Source organism: Salvia splendens, chromosome 4 (genome assembly GCF_004379255.2).
Source record: "Salvia splendens isolate huo1 chromosome 4, SspV2, whole genome shotgun sequence".
NCBI lineage: Eukaryota > Viridiplantae > Streptophyta > Magnoliopsida > Lamiales > Lamiaceae > Salvia > Salvia splendens.
In genome coordinates, this window is record NC_056035.1 from 18,069,331 (window position 1) to 18,089,749 (window position 20,419).

Here is a 20,419-nt window from a genome sequence, read left to right on the forward strand (position 1 = left end):
GAAAACAAGCCGCGGAGAAACCCCATCAATCATCCGAGATGAAACCCCAAAATTACAACCGCCGACTGAAGAGCGGCCGCCAAGCCCACAACAACAACCACAAGAGCCGATTCCTCATGCTCCAGCGATGGTTCCCTTGAACGTACTGGCGAAGTTCCTCAGGCAGCAGGACCCGAATAAAGATTGGGCGGCTGCGTTGGCGAGTTTTAGCCAAATCGGATGCGGATCAAGCATGGCCGGAGGAACCCCGGTAGTACCAACCCCAGACACAAATGTTCAGCCCACGGTGCACCCACCAACCTCCATTCCGACTTCCTCAACAACCCCAGCAGAAAAGAAATCTCCCTCGACGGCCGCACCATCAAAATCCTCGAAACCCTCCCCAACTCACCAACAAACCGAACCAATGGATGTTGACCCCCTTTCCGCCTATTATGACTCGGACCTAGAGGAAACCGAAGAGGAAGAAAGCGAAGGGAAGAAGAGCTAGGAGGAAGGAGATGAATCGGAGAGAACACCGGTAGCGGAACCCGTTCCCCAAGGAATGGGAAGAGAGGAGATAGATCTGAACGAAACGGCTAGAAAGCAGGGCCTTATGACTGATGAGGAGTTTGAGGTGCTTTTAGATGAGGTGACCAGGATGGAAGATGGCACTGCCGAGATGGCTGAGGGTCTGGACCTCGCATCAAAGGCAGTAGGAGGAGGTGAAGAAGCTAGCACGGTAAGCGACTCAGAAGGCATAGCCCACCAACCTAGAGACGAGGTGGAAGAGAAACAGACCGAAGATGAAGAGCCGATGTCAGTGACTCCCCAGCCAGAAGTAGGAGAGAGTGATACACACATCGAGGAGAAGGAGACCGAGGTATAACTAGCGGAACCAGAGCAGGTGGTACCACCAGTATTGAAACTGAAAGCAGTTAAAAGAAAATTGGTATTGAAGGATGATCCGAAGGCAGAACGGCCGAAGCCAAAGAGAGTATAGCAAAGATGCCTCGGGAAATAGACATCCAGCAAGGCAAGAGGAAACACGGTAGCAAGTGCAGTGGAGATCTCTAGTGAAGAAGAAAGGACTACTCCTACAAAACCTGGGGAGGAATCCTTGTCAGCTACCAACTTGAAATATGCCTCGACAGCAACCGAAGTGGTCTCACCCACGCCGAGTGACCAGAGAGAAGAAACTGACAAGATGGCTGAGGGTCTGGACCTCGCGTCGGAGTCAGTAGGTCACGCAGATCCAGTAGATGACAGTACCCATATCTGCGTGGAGACTCAGCCTACTGCCCAGAAGGAGCTTTCGACACCAACAGATGAGAGACTGGAGGATAATGAAGACGGAGATGAGGACAGATACCGCAAGGAGAGGAAAAGGAAAGGGAAAGCCCCTGTTAAGAAGAAGCCAAGCAGCAAGAAGCAATGCACGGTCAACACCGGCATCGTCATCACAGAGTCAGATCAGAGAGCCCCACCGCGCTGAAGGGAGCCGAGTGACAGTGAGTATACCGCCAGTGAAGAATCGGGGTCAGAAAGTGACGTCTCCCTAGAGGACGAGGAGTATGGCGTAAAGCAGCTCCCACACAACCATCGTGAGTTGATGCATCCTCCGGTGGAACGATTGAAGTATCGGCGTTGGAAAGTGGAGCTCACTGACGAGCTAATTGAAGAAATGAAGCATTTCAACATCAAAAAGCTTCAGGATGCGTTTGATGACAAAGATGATGGCAGCAAGCATATTAAGAGCGGGAAGGTACTCTATTTCCCATCACTTGATAAGTTGAATGCCCGTGAGCCTTTCTTGTTGCATTTGCGTGCGTTGGGTTTTGACTGGTTGTTGGAGAATAGGGATCCGAGTATACCTATAAGGTTGGCAAATGAGTTTTTCACTACCTTTAGATTCAGGGTCACTACGGATCTAGATGAAGAGTCCATAACCTTTAGGGTATTCGGGAGAGAAGTGAGGATGAGCTTGATCGAGTGGACGTTCAGATTGGGAATGTGTATCTTAGAAGAGACCATAGGGCCAGAATGGAGAAGTAGGGAGAGGGGGATTCCTCGGAGGCACATCGAATTTGAACCCCAGGAAGCGTGGGTGGAACTAACTCACCCAGCTGCTGGGCAGTTTTCATCTACCATATCCCGCTCCATTCATTTCAACAACCCCATCTTGTGCCTGGTCCAACTCTACCTGGATTTCAATATGCTAGGGCAGTCAAATTCGGCCGTCCGGACGTCCATGACCGAACTCTACCTCCTCTGGTGCGCCAAGCGCGGGAGGAGAGTGCATCTGGGTTCTGGACCGCTTATCAATGCCACCTCATTGCCACACACCCTGCAAGAAATCTGTCCCTCTGCCACATATTGGGAGCCTTCGTGAGGAATAACATTACTATTTTGGAGGCCGAAGGTTATTTCCCTTGTATATGGTGGACCCTCCTGGCCCGTTTGATACGTCTTTCTTCGTCCACACGAATACTGTCTACATCAGAGAAGGAGCCCTGCCTTTTTACGCCATGGGTGAAGAAGCTATCCCTGCTGGACGCGTAGCAGCAGGCCAAGGCACTCAGGTTCAGGCTCAGAGGCAAGCAAACCTGGAAAGGGCGGTAGCAGAGTTAGCAGAGGAGAACATGCAAGCCAGAGCGGAGTTGACCCGTCTGATGAATGTGATGGAAAGTATTTTGAAAGAGTTAGCGAAATGGAAGACAGTTAAGGGAGCTGGAACAAGCGGCCATGGAGGCCAGACTGATGAACCACAGGTAACCGAGAAGGAAAGAGAAGAGCCAGAGGAAGAAGGTGCCGATGAACCGGCAGAATCTGAGGAGAATCAATCTGATACCGAGGAAGAGGAACCCGAGGAACCACCTGCACCCAGCCCTGCCCCGCAGAGGAGCAGAAGGAATATGTGACCACCCCACTGACCATTTAGTTTTCTTTTTCAGTTTTAGTTTTTATTTTATTTTATTTTATTTGTTGTTTTGTTGTTTTGTTGTTTTAGGTAGAGTAATTTTGTGTAGTATGTGTGTTGCAAACCCCATTCACAACACTTTGGTGCATGTGTATATATCTGTGAGAAGTACATGGTTTGCTACTTTGGTGCATGTGTATATATCTGTGTTCTTATTGTATGCATGTTAACTCACACTTAACCTATTGCATAGTCTAAGTGTGAGAAGTTTATGTATATATATGTTTGTGTTTGTTGAGTCCTGTTTAACTCTTCAACTCTCCCACTTAGCCTATTGCATAGTCTAAGTGTGAAAAGTTTTAGACTAAGAATGTTTTGTTCTTGTTTTGTTAATGCGTCTGTATGCGGCCATACTAGCCATTCCCATTTTCCAATTCACAACCATATCTGAGGGGAGACACTTGTGAAGTGGGAGGGGGGAGACAATGGCCAGTATGACATGTATATATGTGTGGTCTGTGTTAATTGTATGTGCTAGTGTTTGTCTAGGTCTAGGATTTGTATATACATGTCGATTGGGCTTAAAACTCAACTGCCTCGAACTGACGGCGAGGGGAATTGAGGGAGATAAGGCACGCTGGACAATGGAAACCACCTCCCTTATTATCTCCTAGTCAGTATAGATGATGCAAGTATGAGAGAAAAATCCATCCTTAAAGCCAGATACAAAAGCCATCCTTAATGAAAATTTTGAATTTTTGGAAAGTATATGGAGGTGGAGGAAATTGTGATTTTGGGTTCGAAAATGTTTTTGTGTAAAGTTTAAGTAAATGTTGAGACATGTGGAAGGGTACAAAGTGATGTGGAAAGTTGGAAATTATTTGAATTATGAACTGTTTTTGAGTGTCGAATGTACTTGAAAGCATGTGGTTGATGTGTGATGATATGGTGACGTGAATGTTGATGTGAGCTTTTATGTGAGTATGTGTTGGCCTTTTGAATGTTTGAACTTAGACGTAATAGGATTTCACTAGTGCTTCTTGGACCTATAGTAGATAAGAGCTTTTGGCCTTTGAACACCAGCGGGTTTGGGTTAGAACAGCGATACGTGCATACACTCTCTCTCTCTTCTTCGGTTATGTACTCTGTTTTTATACGCGAGGCGGTTGTTTCTGTTTTTCTATAGATGGCGCGTATGTTCCGAACCGCGCGACGGAGTGATCGCGATAGACTTAGGGCACAGAGGGTGCTCAGGGATTATAGAGTGTACCGGAAGAAGGATCACGTACCGTTGATCGAGTTCGTGGCACACTTCGACACCCTCTGGAGGGCAGCTCAGGAGTTCGGAGTGACAGAGCACGACGGTATTGAGAAGCTAATAGAATTGCTCCCTGACAGCTGGAAAGAGTGGGCCGAAAGAACGGCGAGGAGGTACACGTGGCATGAGCCCGCTACCGATGACATGGTGGGTGACATGGCTGGCTTTCGGAAGGCCGTGTATTGTGCACTGGTAGACTCTCGAGAGGAACAACCCCCACAGGATGTGCAAGAGAGGATTGTGTATCAGGACAAGTATGTGAGCATGTACGAGGGTGAACAAGGGTATGAAGATGATTATGAGGAGGCTCTGCCAGGGAACTCCGAGGAGGACGACGACGAAGACCCGGAGGAAGGGCCTATGGATGAGGATGATAGAGTCGTAGTCTAGAATTAGAATAGTTCGTTGTCTTTTCAGTTTTTGCTTTCAGTACGATCTACTCTTGGGAACAATGTTGGCCTTCTTTCTTTTAATGAGAATTTGATTTTGATTTATATCCTATGTGTTGCATCTTATACTACATGAAGATTTTGTGAGAAAAATTTTGAGAAAGTGGTAATTTTTGGATGAGAATGGTAGTAACACTTTTTGGATATTGAATCAGAATGCCGCCAAGACGTGCACGCCAACCACGACAAGGACCCAACGTGGAGGCACCACCACCGCCACCACCACCTCCACCCCCGCCTCAACAAGAAAGATTCATAGTTACGTTCTCAAGGCAGAATCCCCCAAAATTTGACGGACAAGGAGACCCATCCAAAGCGGAAGAGTGGATACGCGGCCTCGAGCGTATCTTCAGGGTCATGGAGTGCACAGATAGGGAGCGCATTGCTGGCGCTACCTTTCAACTGTCAGGTGCTGCCGATTACTGGTGGGAGACTCGGCAAAGAACTATGAATCCTGCCCGCCTGGAGGCGCTAACATGGGAGGAGTTTAAGGTGGAGATTGACAACAAGTATGTCCCAAAGACGTACAGACGGGCCAAGGTGGTAGAGTTCCACACGCTAAGCCAAGGCCGAATGACTGTGACCGAGTATGACCGAGCCCTCGCGCAGATGGCACGATATGCGCCCGAGTTGATGGACACCGATGAGAAATGGGCGGTGAAGTTCCGGGCCGGGCTCAGAGATGAGATAAAGGCCGCGTTGGCCTGTCGAGGAGAACTCTCCTACTCGGAGATCTTGACTTGTGCACTGGACGTGGAAGATGCACTCCCTAAGCCAAGAGTTGTGGCAACAACAAACGCAACACCCCTACAAGCTCAGTCAGGCCACCAAGAGAAGAGGAGGTGGGATGGTGACCAGGCTCAGTATGGTGGTAAGAGGCCACAACACATGAGGAACCCACCCTACAATGGCGGGAGACAGAATACTTTCCAACCGAGGGCAAACTTTACGCCGAGGAACCCTCAATGTGGAAGGTGCTTCAAGTACCACGCCGGGGAGTGTCGAGACCCTAGGTGCTTCAACTGTGGTGGAAGTGGCCATTACTTCCGAAGCTGCCCAAATGAGAACATGGGAACGGGAACGAGACAGAACCAGCTAGGTTTCCGTCCACAATCCCAGGCACTACCTGCACCTCCACCGCAACAACGCCGCCAAGGATTGCCATCGCAAGCAAGGGCCTACGCCTTGAAGGGGAAACAGCCGGCAAACGGGAAAGAAACCTTTGAGCAAGGAAACTTGGCAGGTATGGGCACACTTCTCAATATGCCTATAGTTGTCTTGTTTGATACGGGTGCGTCGCATTCCTTTATATCAACGTCTTGTGTGGATACTTTGGAATTACCTACTGTTAAGACCGAACCCACTATGAGTGTGACCTCACCGGTAGGCGGGACTATAGATATATCCCGATCTTGTGCATGTGTGAACTTTGGAATAGGTGAACTCAGTTTAGTGGCTTATAATTTGCAAGTAATGACGATGGGTAGCGTAGACATAATCTTGGGTATGGATTGGTTAGCGGAGAACCACGTTACCCTTCATTGTAGAGAAAGGGAAATCTCGTTTGAAACCCCCGGAAAAGAGCCGATGAAGTTTCACGGAGTCCCAATGAGCCGACGCAAGTCCATTATCTCTGCGCTGCAAGCCACTACAATGATGAGGAAGGGATGTCCAGCGTACCTTGTTTATTTGAATGGGGAGGAGAAGAAAGACAGGAAGATAGAGGATGTGGCGATAGTGAGTGAATATCCCGATGTCTTCCCCGATGCATTGCCGGGACCCCCACCCGACAGGCAGGTAGAATTCACGATCGATCTGGAGCCCGGATCGGCACCAATATCCAAGGCACCTTATAGAATGGCGCCAAAAGAGTTGGAGGAGCTTAAGGTGCAACTGCAAGAGCTACTGGAATTGGGATTCATTAGACCTAGCGTGTCACCATGGGGAGCACCAGTGTTGTTTGTAAAGAAGAAGGATGGAACGATGAGGATGTGCATCGACTATCGGGAGCTAAACAAACTAACGCTAAAGAACAAGTATCCACTACCAAGGATAGACGACTTGTTTGACCAACTTCGAGGGGCAGGAGTCTTCTCTAAGATGGATTTGAGGTCTGGGTACCATCAGTTGAGGGTTCGGCGAGAAGATGTACCCAAGACGGCGTTCCGAACAAGATATGGTCATTATGAGTTCGTTGTAATGCCTTTTGGACTGACGAACGCCCCGGCAGTGTTCATGGACCTTATGAACCGCGTGTTCCATCCATTTCTGGATCGGTTTGTCCTGGTTTTCATCGATGACGTGCTCGTTTACTCAAAGAACGAAGAGGAGCACAAAGAGCACTTGAGAACCGTCTTAGCAACTCTAAGGGACGAGAAACTATATGCCAAGTTCAGTAAATGCGAGTTTTGGCTCAAGGAAGTGAATTTTCTGGGACATGTAGTAACCTCAGATGGAATTCGTGTGGACCCGGCCAAGGTGGAAGCGGTGCAGGAGTGGAAGTCACCTTCTACACAAAATGAAATCCGAAGCTTTTTAGGACTGGCGGGCTATTATCGAAGATTCATTGAAGGATTCTCGAAGATAGCCAGGCCAATGACACAACAACTGAAAAAGGGAGTCAAGATGATTTGGACACCAGAATGTGAGGCGAGCTTTCAGTTGTTGAAGGAGAAATTGACCACCGCACCAATCCTAGCCGTGCCAGAGCCAGAGACTGACTATGCGGTGTATACGGATGCGTCGAAGGTGGGACTTGGATGTGTGCTTATGCAGAAGGGGAAAGTGATTGCATATGCATCGAGACAATTGAAGCCCCATGAGCTGAATTATCCGACGCATGACTTGGAACTGGCAGCCGTGGTACATGCTTTGAAGATCTGGAGACACTATCTCTATGGAGTCCGTTGTGAGATATACACGGACCATAAGAGCCTAAAGTACTTCTTTGAGCAAAAGGAGTTGAACATGCGCCAACGTAGGTGGCTCGAGTTGGTAAAGGACTACGATTGTGGTATAAATTACCATCCGGGAAAAGCAAACGTAGTGGCCGATGCCCTTAGTAGGAAGTCTCAATCTCAGCTGGCCACCTTTCTTACTATCGAGGAGAGTTTAATCCAAGAGTTCAGTAAGATGCGGTTGGAAGTAGTGAGAATACCCGAGACTGTGGAAGGAATAGTAGCCACGTTGGTAATGGAACCCGACTTAAGAGCCAGAATTGTAGAAGCTCAACGGCGAGATACGTTACTAGAAAAGATTCGCTCAGAAGTGAGGACGGGTGAACCCGGAAGTTTCCGTAAGGCAGCGGATAACGGTCTCACCTACAAGGGAAGGTTGTGTGTGCCTAAGGATGAAGGCCTGAGGATGGAAATCATGAGAGAAGCACATGAAACCCCATACGCTGCTCATCCAGGGAGCACCAAAATGTATCAAGACTTGAAAAGACAGTTTTGGTGGAACGGTATGAAAAAGCATGTTGCGGCATTTGTGGAGAGATGCCTGGCATGTCAACAAGTAAAGGCGCTACACCAACGGCCCTATGGGAAATTGCAACCCCTCGAGATTCCGGAATGGAAGTGGGAACATATTGCAATGGACTTTGTGATAGGACTGCCAAAATCCCAGCGAGGGAACATGGTGATTTGGGTGATTATAGATCGTCTCACCAAATCTGCCCACTTTGTACCGGTTCGCGCTACTTATGGATCCGACCAGTTGGCTAAGGTATATGTACGGGAGATTATACGCTTGCATGGAGTTCCAGCGACAATCACATCTGATCGTGATGCTAAATTCACTTCTAGATTTTGGACAAGCCTGCAACGCGAGTTGGGGACTAAGTTGAATTTCAGTACAGCTTTCCACCCTCAAACCGACGGGCAGTCGGAGAGAACGATACAAGCCTTGGAGGACATGCTACGAGCCGTGGTGCTTGATCGAGGCTGGGGTTGAGAAGAAGTGTTGCCATTGGTTGAATTCGCGTACAACAATAGTTACCAGACGACTATCAAGATGGCCCCATATGAGGCCTTGTATGGAAAGAAGTGTAGATCGCCACTTTATTGGGATGAAGTGGGTGAGAGAAGAATTCTCGGACCAGACTCTGTAGAAGAGATGATAGAGATTGTCCGACAAATCCGTGGGAGGATCAAGGAGGCACAAGATCGACAGAAATCTTATGCGGATGTTCGAAGGACCGAGTTACAGTTCGAGGTCGGGGAAAAGGTCTTTCTGAAAGTTTCCCCTTCTAAGGGAATAACTCGTTTTGGAGTGAAGGGAAAGCTGAGACCCCGATTTATTGGTCCATACGAGATTTTGGATAGAGTCGGCGTGGTAGCATACAGGTTGGCTCTACCACCAAGCTTTGGAAATGTGCACAACGTCTTCCATGTGTCACAATTGAGGAAGTACGTGTTTGACCCCACACACATAGTTCACCAAGAAGAGATGATGGTCCTAAATCCCGATCTAAGTTATGAGGAGAAGCCCGAGGCCATTTTGGATCGAAGAGTGCAAGAATTGAGGAATAAGCCAATTGCTTCGGTGAAAGTACGGTGGAGGAATCATGGAGTCGAAGAAGCAACATGGGAATTAGAAGATAAGATGAGAGAGAAGTTTCTGGAGCTGTTTGAATGATCTTGGACGAAATTTCGGGACGAAATTTTTTTTTAAGGTGGGAGGAATGTAATGTCCGTTTTTTTTTTATTTAAGGGGTGTTTGCTTTTTGTGAATATCTTGTTTAAGATATGGTGTGGTATTTTCTACCTAGGCAAATTAAAATAGAATTAAGTAATTAAGCTATGAATAAAAACTCCTAATTAACAAATTAAATCCCTCCCTCCCCAATTCTCTCTTCTTTTTCGAAAAAAAAACCTCCCCCATCACCCCATGATTCTCTCAACCGCCCCCACTCCCTCATAACCGATTTCCCTCCCCCTCTTTTCCATTAGTTCTCTCTTCTCGGTCTCTCTCTCTCTCTCTCTCGCTCTCTAGCTCTCATCTCTCTCGAAGTGTGCTCTCACGGTAAGCTCTCGCCCCTCTCTCTCTCGGTTTACCTTTCCCCATTCATCCCCTTCTCATCATCATCTTGGCTTCTTCAAGGTGTTACGCTCGTACGTTGTAAATCGGTGTAGGGAAAGCTTCGAATTTACGTTTGAACTATCCAAGAAAGGTAACCAAACCCTAACCCTTGTTTAATTCGAAAACTCATGCATATAGGACGTTTTGGATGGTTTAGATGCTGAATAGGGTTTGTGGCTTTGTGATATGGTTGAGCATGTTTTTGGTAGTAACTGGCAGTGGGTTCCGACCCCTTTTTAGCTAAGCAAACGATCTCCGTTGGGTACGAATTTTGAACTGTATAAAGGTTAATGTGGCTTCTGTGTGGTGTGTAATTTTCAGCCTCTTTGGATGTCGTATGAATTTTTTATGATTTTTGCAAGTAGACTGCGCAGTTTCGCGAGTTGTATGTTTGTGGGAGATGTTTTCATGTGCTTTGGGTGTGTTTCTGAGTGCTATGTTTTTGTGATGAATGTGGGTGTGTTTGACCAAGAGATGGCTCGGGAAAATCAGTGTTTGGTTCGAGGGTTTTGCGTGGGTTGGCCGAGAGTTTTAGGGGCCGGCCTAGGGCAGTGTTGTGGGGGGGTTTTGAAGGGATGATCCCAGGTGTCTGGGTGTGTTTTGGGACGGAGAATGTGTGGTGTGAATGTTGTATAGGGTTTGAGAATCGGAAGTTGGAGGAAAGTGAGTGTGCACGGGACGAGCCAGGCGGCCGAGGTGCCGAGCCAGCGGCCGAGGTGCCGAGCAGGCGGCCGAGGTGCCGAGCAGGCGGCCGAGATGCCGAGCCAGCGGCCGAGGGGCCGAGCAGGCGGCCGAGGTGCCGAGCCAGCGGCCGAGGTGCCGAGCAGGCGGCCGAGGTGCCGAGCAGGCGGCCGAGGTGCCGAGCCAGCGACCGAGGTGCCGAGCCAGCGGCCGAGACACCGAGCCATGTCGAGACGCCGATCCTTTTTCCAAGTTTTTCCGAACCTTTTCCGAGCCAAGTGAGCCGTTTGCACAGTAAGGGTATGCCAGGACTTGGAGTGCTGTGTTCGTGTGTCGTGTGCGCGTTTTGGGTACGTCGTTTGCGTGCGGGGTGTGTTTCGAACGTGTGACTTTGTGTGTTTGTTTTGTAACATGTTGTTAAGTGTATGTACGTGTAACGTGCTAGATGTTGAAGTTGTCCACGTAGGAATCATGCATTGTCGTTTAAAGTCTCGTCTCTTCTGACTCTAATCATGATACAATTTATCTTTCAAAAGGGTGATCGTTTACGAGGAAAGTGTGGTTGAAGAAGGGAATTATTTTAAAAGCTAAGCAATCGAGGTGGGCTTTTCTACCCTACTTTTACGTGGGTTGTTTTTAATACGGACTCTGTTCCGGAATTGTTTATGGAGGTGAACTGTTTGTCTTGCCAAATGTTTGATTTGAAACCTATCTGAAGTGGTTTACCACATATGTTTAATCGAATTCGGGTCTGTTGGGCTGCGAACCCTCAGGCTAGTGTACACGAGACTGGGTGCCATCTGAGAGCAAGTTGGCCGGTCTAGATGACCTGGGGTGTGGCCACGCCCCTTGTCACCGTTTGGATCAGATAGTGTATGATTGAGGGAATAAGGGTGGCAATATCGGAAAATGACTGCGCAGTCGAATTTATGAAATATATTTTGGTGTACTTGGGTTATTTTCATTACACTCAAAACCCCAATGTTACACTGTTATGGCATGACAAACTATGATTTTGGCGTGTGTCCACTGAGTGCAATAAGTACTCAGCCCTGCATGTTGTTTTCTTAATGTGCAGGTTGAGCGGCGATGGGGGGGACGGATGTTGAGCAGTTAAAGTCAAAATGCGTTTCACTTTGTTTTGGATAATGTCGTGTCGTCATACCCGGCATTATCTGTCTCTTGATCTTTTTCCGCTGCTTGTAATCCGAAACAATATTTTCATTTAAACTCTGGTTACTTAAACTTTTGAAATGTCGCTACAGTACCTTGTTTTAAAATGAATTTCCTTTTATTAAATGTCTTTGGGTCAAATATTCTTGTTTTTCCCCTTTCTTCCCCGCTTCTTTACTCCTCCCCTAGTCGCGGTCCACCGTACTTCCTATCCTTAGGAAATGCGGGCGTGACATAGTCTAAGTGTGAAAAGTTTTAGACTAAGAATGTTTTGTTCTTGTTTTGTTAATGCGTCTGTATGCGGCCATACTAGCCATTCCCATTTTCCAATTCACAACCATATCTGAGGGGAGACACTTGTGAAGTGGGAGGGGGGAGACAATGGCCAGTATGACATGTATATATGTGTGGTCTGTGTTAATTGTATGTGCTAGTGTTTGTCTAGGTCTAGGATTTGTATATACATGTCGATTGGGCTTAAAACTCAACTGCCTCGAACTGACGGCGAGGGGAATTGAGGGAGATAAGGCACGCTGGACAATGGAAACCACCTCCCTTATTATCTCCTAGTCAGTATAGATGATGCAAGTATGAGAGAAAAATCCATCCTTAAAGCCAGATACAAAAGCCCTCTTAAATGGTGAGTTATAAGCCTAAGTGGAACCACTTTCCACCAATTAAGAAAAGAAAAGAGTAGCTGCCACATGATGCCCAGGGTAAGGTGACCGCGTGTAGCAAGTCCTGAAGGTAGTAGGAACCCCCCATCCAAAAAAATGTGAAAAAATAAATTTTTAAAAAAACATACCTTAGAACCCCTCTTTCTAGACAAATCTATACCTAGATATAACCCACTAGCCACTGGGACTGTGTGTGTGTGCGAGGCATAAGGCAAGAAGGCGACTAGCCAGGAGGACATATAGGAAAAACCAACTAGAGAAAGAAGTCGAGGGGCAAGGAGAAAATCGACCAGGAAAAATCTCAGGTCCAAAGAAAATAAGAAGGAATAAGGGTGGCGAAGCCACATAAAAAATGTTGAAGAAAATGGTCGAAAACACTTGACCACAAAAGGAAGGAAGAAGGAATAAGGGTGGCAAAGCCACAAAGAAGCTACTGACCAGTTGGAGTCCAATATCAGGAAACGTCCCGCCGAAAAGAAGCAACAGCCAAGAGCCCAAATGCACATAGTTCCCCCAACATCAAAATAAAGTAGTAGTTTTTGAACCTTAGAGCCTTAGGAACATCCACCCCAAACACTACAAACCAATAGCCCCATTACAAACCTTAAAGCCCTTCAGAAGCCGCACGTGAGATCTGAGTCCGAAGCATCTGTGGTTCAGCATTTTGAGATAAAACAGTCCTAACATCCCCGGTGAGGAATGAGTGACTGAGCGAATCTGGTGTTTGGCCGAGAGTTTGGGTGATCTTGACGAGCAGATATACTAACTGAGAAGGAAAAGGGGCGGCAGAAGTTCAAGGCTGTCTAAGGTCGGATTGCACCAGATCCCAAGGGGAGGGATGGTTGAAAATATAGCCCTTTCAACGTGTTTAAGTGCTTGTGTGTCTGTTTATATGTGTTTATCCGTCGTGTATGTGTTTTTCTTTGCGTCAAAGTTTAGAGTCTAGCTTAGGATAGAGTCGGTCAGGGATGTAACTAGGCTAGAATTAGACTTATTTCTTTTTGTTTGTTCTTCACGCTTGCATGTGGTAAGTGTGAGCAGTTTGATAAGTCGCATTCTAGGCCTTGGTTACTGGTCTGTATAACGTGCGTAATTGAATTATATCTGCAAAACAGTTGCTAAAGTGTGCAGGAAAAAGGTCCCAGTCAGTACGAGAGGGTTCGGATAACTCAGGTGAAAAGAGCCCCAGAAGGGTGCAATACTGACCAGGATGCATGCCAAAAAGGCTCGAGATGGAGAAGAAGGATTGCTGGGAAGGATCAACCACAAATAAGGGCAAAAGAGTCATTTCATGCAGAGAGTCTACCCTAAAAAGCAAGGGGAGACCTCCCTATAAAAGGAAGCCACTTGGAGAGAGGATCATCATCGGCATTCACACTTAGTTAGAGTATTCTCTATCGGTAGATCAGTTCCTTCAGCATAATCCAAAATCTTCTCATTCCTCGCCACAACCATGGTCACCTGAAGTTCCACCGGAGAATCGCCTTCTATCGTTCCAGCCAGTTTATTTCGTAGTCGTAGCAGTTTCATCGCCCGGAGTGGCAAAACTATCTTTACTCGCTTTCCTAGTTAATCTTACTTGTTATCGTTTCGTTGGATCTGTTGCATTTTCAGTACTTGTTATCTTTTGAAGTGTTTTATTGGGATCCAAACGTTTTATGCAATGAAGTTGTATTTATGCATCTCTTTCGGTTTGAATCTGTTTCACTCTGCCTAGGTAGCATAGATCTAGTTGTTGCGGTAATTTCTAAGTGTTAAAGGCATGATTTCATTTGGAGTTGCTTGATCTGTGATTGTTAGTTAAGTAGCTGTCTAAATTTAATTTCTGAAGTGATTAAGGGCGAAATCTGAGTTTACGTGATTCTGCCACCTTGCATGTCGTCCAGTATGTGTAGTTCTTGATTTCGCTCGTTTAATCTTCGAATTTTAGTGAGTTAATTTGTGGATCTGAATTGTGGAGTTGTTAATCTGTAATTTCATCTATGGAATCTGAGTTTGTTTAATTTTGTTCATGCTTGTTGAAGAAGACAACATCCACATCCAAGTTTGGGACCGCTTTTGCTTTTTAGTTACTTTTGCTTTTGTCCTTTGCTTTTCTGCTGGTACCCTACAGACCTGACAGTGTAGACACCAAACCACCAATTATTCTCTGATATTCCGTTTAGCCTTTTATAGTAACTATCTACTTTCCACATGTCCCTGAAACACCTTGTCCCCCACTCTCACGTACACAGCCACATGTCGTTCACTTTCACACCACCCAGTCAGTAGAGTACCACCTTTAATTCCTGTCTAGGTAGAATCTCAACCCAAGCGTGGTAGCTAACCAACCCCCTCCAGACTATCACCACAATTACCCAAAGCGCATCCATCTATGTGGGATTCGATCATTACCTCCACTATACTAGCCAGTACAAGTGGGTTGAGGAATTTCTTTGATGCCAGGTTCAGGTTGGCTTGGACTTCTATCCTGATCAGTAGAATACATCCTTGCTTAACACGACACCTGCAAGCCTGCGAGCTCATCACCCAGCATGCTATCGATATCAAAACGAACGTGCTGACTGTGATGCCACATTTCTACTGGCGAAGGATTGAGTGCCCATAAGAATTCATCCATGAGTTTTGCAAACTTTGCAGTATTCAAAAGAGACCCCCCTAATTCGACTGAGGAGGATTACAGACTGTGCACACTCCCAAAAATGGCATCAAAGTCTTTTCACCCAACTTGCACTTCAGATTAGGATAGATTTCTCCGAATTTGGTTGAAACACGGAGTAATGGATGTCATCAATTGCTAACTAGCAATCCAAAATTAAGATCAATTTTTAATTATTAGATTAGGAGATCTAGTGGTTGATATAATATCAAGTGGATTATATTTTAAATTAAATAATTATTAAATAAAATTAAAGAGTATTAATGTCAATTCTCTCTTATTAAAGTTATCCTAAAACTTTAAATTTACGTAACTCTCTCGATTTAAATTATTTTTTCACAAAAAATATATCAAATTAAAGGTAATTTTATAAGGATTCTAACGAGATCTAAATGGCATATGTTCCGACGACGTTCGGATGATGAAATTCGATGATTTTTATTTCAGTTTTCGTATATGTTGATAAACAGGTTTTTTTAATCAACAAATACATAAAAAAATCTCAATATAAGTCATGTAAAATCTCAATATATTATCATGTAAAATCTCAATAAAACTGTGTTGATATTTTTGTGGACTTGTATTGAAATACTCATGTCATTGTGTTGATATTTGTAATACACTAGGTTGATATAAAAAACACGAAATTTATGATATGATAACAGAATGACGATCTTACCCTTTTGTTGAAATTTTGTCTACTATTTATTGAAATTCGTAAGATTTAATCACATCCACTCATTTTAAAATCTAAGGGTAGAGATTTGGTCTTGATTTTGGATTATGATGCTATAAGTAATATAAGAGGACCTAAGGAGTAATATACTTGTTTAAAAATAGAGTGAACTACATAAATGATACATGATCTTTCACTTTCGCAAATAAATGGTATTTGATCTTTATTTTATATCATTTTTAGTACCCAGTGACAAAAATAACCCTAGGTACCAAACATGTGATTTTTTTGTTATGGAGGATATTTTTGGAAAGAGTGAACTACACTAATAGTCCCTGATCTTGTCGAAAAATATACCAATGGTCCCTAAAAATTTTTTATAGCTTATTTGGTCCCTAAAAATTATATTTTTGGGACCTGTCATTGAGGGCATTTCGGTATCAGGAAATTACGGTTTTTGTACCTCTTCAATCATGCAATTATTTTGGACATACATAAAAGCACCTTTTACAACAAAAAATATTTTCTTTTGAATTAATTCACTTTTTAAATAATTACTTGAATAACGTATAGATTTAGCTTTATAATGGAAAAATTACTATAGTTCGCTTTAATATTTTTAGTAAAAAATGTTACTTGCAAAAGTTACCTTTAATTTACGTCAGATATACTTCACTTAAATTTTAATTAGTATATTTAAAAAATATTTTTCACTATACTATATTTTAATTAACGTAATTAAAATATTTATTTTTCACATAAGCATAGTCACATTTAAATATTTAAGTAACATTTTTTAAATAAAAAATTACTATAATTCACTATAATATTTTTTCTTCTCAAATTTAAAAATTTAAGTAAAAATAAATCCCACAAAGAATTTTCAATAGTTCACTTTAATATTTATATTGAAAAATGTTACTATTAAATATAATTCTTTCTACTCAAACATACAGATTAAGCTGTATAATAAATAATATTTAATTTTAAAAATAAATAAAGCATAATTAAAACATTTGATTTCTTATTTAAAATTTTGTAATCATAAAGCATCAAATATTATTTAAATGAAAGTATAATTGAGTTTATAAAAGAAAATGGTGATGGAAGAAAAAATGAAAAAAATTAAAGAGTAGAAAGGTCCAAAATGCCCCAAAACTTTAAATATTCACACTAGGGGTGCCTAGGGTTACTTTAGCCTTATTGTACCACAAATGATATAAAAAAAATTTTAGGGACCATTGGTGTATTTTTTGACAAGATCAAGAATTATTAGTGTAGTTCACTCTTTTGGAAATTTCAATTAAATAGTACCAAACACGTGATTTCTCTTTTCTTCCTTTCTTACTTCTTTTTTTTTTCTTCATTTTCTTCTTTCTTTTTAGTATTTTATCTTCCTTTCTTCTTTCTTTTCTTTTTAGTATTTTATACATACATCTAATTGCATTACAATATAAAGCACAAAACACTTAATTAAATTAATTATTTAAACTAATTAAATCAATTGAATATTTCTAATTAAATTATTTTATACTGATTTTAGGGTTGAAACACCTAACTAAAAATATTCAATTGTTTATATCATTAGGAACACAATTCACAATTTTAAATTTTTATTAAGACTATATTGATTAGTTATTAATTTAATATAAAATAATAATAATACCCGTTATTATTATATAATATTATATTATTCAATATTTAAATAGTTATACTATAATTATTTATTAGTTAATACAAGATTTTAGTATTGTAACAATGCTAAATATAATTATAACAATACTATTATTAATGTAATAATTAAATATAATCATGACTATAATTTTAATTAAGTATATTTAAATGATATTAAGAAAATAAAAATTATTAATTTATAACATCACAAAATAATACTCCCTCCGTCCGCGAATAGGAGTCTCATTTCTTTCCAGCACGAGTTTTAAGAAATGTTAAGAAAAGTGGGTGAAAAAAAGTTAATGAAATATGAGTCTCACTTGTATATATTAGTTTTAAATGATATTTAAGTGAGATTGAGTGGGTGAAATGTGGGCCTTTTTACCATTTATGGTAATTATGAATCATGACTCCTATTCACGGACGGACTAAAATGAAAAAATAGGATTCCTATTCACAGACAGAGAGAGTAGTATAAAGAGTGAAGAGAATGAGAAAAAATATTATAATATCACTTTTGGTACTAATTTTATGTATGCCCAAAATATTCTTAATGACACAAATAAGAAAATGTATTTATATAGAGGGCATTTTGGGATGAAAATTGTATCAGGTACCAAAAATGTGATTAATAGGTACCAAAAACGATATAAAATAAAGATCATGTACCATTTATGTGCGAAAGTGAAAGATCGGATATCATTTATGTAGTTTATTCTAAATAATAATAATTTAATAAGTAGAACCTAATAAACTTACCCTATCTTCATTAATATATAAATTATTATCTTGATCAATTCAGATCATAGCATCACCATTCACTGGTATATATGTTTTTCTTTGAGATCCAAAAGTACTGAATTTATATTTACAATACATGGACAGTATAGTGAAATGAGGAATAATTCCACCGGTTGAAGATATGTTATGGCTGTTAGAGTTTAGTATACTAAAAGCATTTTCGAATGCTTGTATATGTAATAACTCTTTTATCCATTTTTACCATTTAATGAGAAAGAATATTTTGTTACAATGTATTTTGCTTATATATTGCTTATATATTTATGAGATGTTGAAATGTGTTTTCCATTTAAATACATAGTTTAAGCAAAATAAGTCTAAGTCTTCTGCACAGTAGACAAGTTGTGAGCGGCGTTCACAGTAGGTAACTTGTCGGTTCTTGCCGAAGGAAAATTGTTTCACAACCTAGATAGGCTTTGACCACCTATCGTGAAAGGTTGCTATGTCGGTCTGAAAGTTTCCTTACCTAAGGAAATGTACGATGTCGGTGTGGTATAGCACTGAAAGGATCAAATAGTGAGATAAGTCTTTCTTGGCTATTTACTGAAAGACGAGGTCTCGGGGATTGTCGTTTCTTAATCATTGTTGACATAACATTGAGCATATGATATTAATTGAAAACTACTTTGACTTATCAAATGGTGAGGGTATTTCGTTGCCCAAGAATCCTGATAGATTGGGTAATGATCATTAATGTCTAAGTGGTGCTAGTATTGTTATTGCAATGAATTGTGTGCTGGGAGATGTCAGTATGATAATATCCTCAAGAGGTGTTTAGAAAAATGTTTTATTATTCATAAAACTGGTCAGTTGGAATTTATTCCATGAATACTAAATAATGTTTCTGAACTAGACCACTCTTGGAAAAAAAATTAATTAATAAAAGTCAGATATCATACTTGATATTAATTAATGGATATTGATATCTTTAACACGGAAATTGGTTTGGACGGGCAGTCAATATTATATCTATAGTGGATGATAATAATATTTAAGCTTGGGCTTGAATTAAATTACTTTAATTTAATTAGTGAAAGCCTGAACTGTGGCCCATTCCAATCCTCCACATATCCCTGGTCTGGCCCAAAATAATTAAGTTAATATAAAGGGGAGAAGAAAAGAAGACAGACCGTAATTAATTCATAAAAAATCGATCTCTGCAATTTGAGAGAGAGTGAAAAATCGGTAATTTAGGGTTCTTCAACCCAAAGATTTATGTCTTCAATTCTTTTCCAGCCTTTGAGGATTTGACTAGCTTTGCCCACACAAAGGTCAAATTCGAGTTAAAAGGGAACAAATCAGAAGATTTGTGGTTGAGATCAATTGAAGACGGTGATAGAATTCAACTCTTGAATTCTTACAGTACGTAGGGCTGGGAAAAAATATCGAATTACCGAAATACCGGCCTTATCGTACCGAAAATACCGAATGTTCGGTATACCGTGACTTTCGGCACTGTATGATACCTTACCGAAAGATTTCAGTAAGGTAACGATATAAATTTTCATATACCGTGGCATACCGAAATTCGGAATATATCGTAAATTAAGGTATATACAACAAAATATAAATATATATAATTATATATAAAATATGTTTTATATATTTTTAAATTATTAAATTATTAAATTCTGTTGTGAAATATAGTTATAATTATGAATAAAATATATTTAACATATTTTTTAAATTATAAATATACATAATATTTTAAAAACTCAAATATTCTATTTTCATTGATGTTGAAAGTAAGGTATACTGAACTTCGGTATGGTATACCAAGAATGAAGTACGGTATCGGTATGAAAATTTGCTATACCGAAAATAAGGTATACCGAAGTTCGGTGTACCGAAAATTTTGGTAAGGTAAAGGTATGATTTTTTCATATACCGAATTTACGGTAATGTATACGGTAAGGTATACCGTACCTACCCACCCCTAACGGTACGTTGAATTAATTGCATATATTCAAATTGCTTTGTGATTATATGCTTATGAATATGTTTCTAGTTTACAATCGGATAAAAGCATGTTTAGATATAAATCTTTCAATCAAACTAAATAGATTTCCGCTGTAAAACCAACAATGGCTTGTTACTTTGAAACAACCACATTTCTATGGACTATAATGCTTAGGCATATTGTCATTATTTGTGTATATATTCTCTGAAAATGAAAAATACTATGAGCAAGTAAAAACGTGTATATAGTTTCTTTTAGGTGGTGTTCGGTTTCCAAGATAAAATAATACCAAGATATAATTTAGGATTGAGTTGTGAGATTATATTTAGCCATAAGAGATTAGCTATGACTAGTTATCCCATGATTATCCATC